This window comes from Penaeus monodon, chromosome 27, assembly GCF_015228065.2.
Source record: "Penaeus monodon isolate SGIC_2016 chromosome 27, NSTDA_Pmon_1, whole genome shotgun sequence".
In the NCBI taxonomy this organism is placed as follows: domain Eukaryota; kingdom Metazoa; phylum Arthropoda; class Malacostraca; order Decapoda; family Penaeidae; genus Penaeus; species Penaeus monodon.
In genome coordinates, this window is record NC_051412.1 from 22,564,064 (window position 1) to 22,564,496 (window position 433).

The window sequence follows — 433 nt, forward strand, 5'->3', positions numbered from 1 at the left end:
TCATGTATTTCACGCTCCCTTATTATTTTATGCTCACCTGCTCATCCACAGATAAATGACCTTTTTCTTAACGCAAACAACGAACTACGGATCGGACCTCTTTGGCTCAACACAAATAAACAACTGAGCCGTTAAAGGGTTAGTTACTTTTATCCTTTTCACTAACATTATTGTTTCTAAAATTAGGAGAGTAAGACTGGTATGAAAAAGTAAATAAACAAGAAGTAATGTGCTAGGATTTCTTTGCTTTCAGTTACACATAGACTGAGAAGCAGACTCACTCACAAACATTGATGGAAATGTGTTTCTCTCTTAGACTCACTCTTAAGTCTCAAACTTACGCAACTCACAAGGATACAAACAGGCAGATGAACAGCAATGGAAATTTAAAAAGTCAAATGATGTTGTAAAAGTATTCACAAACATACACAAG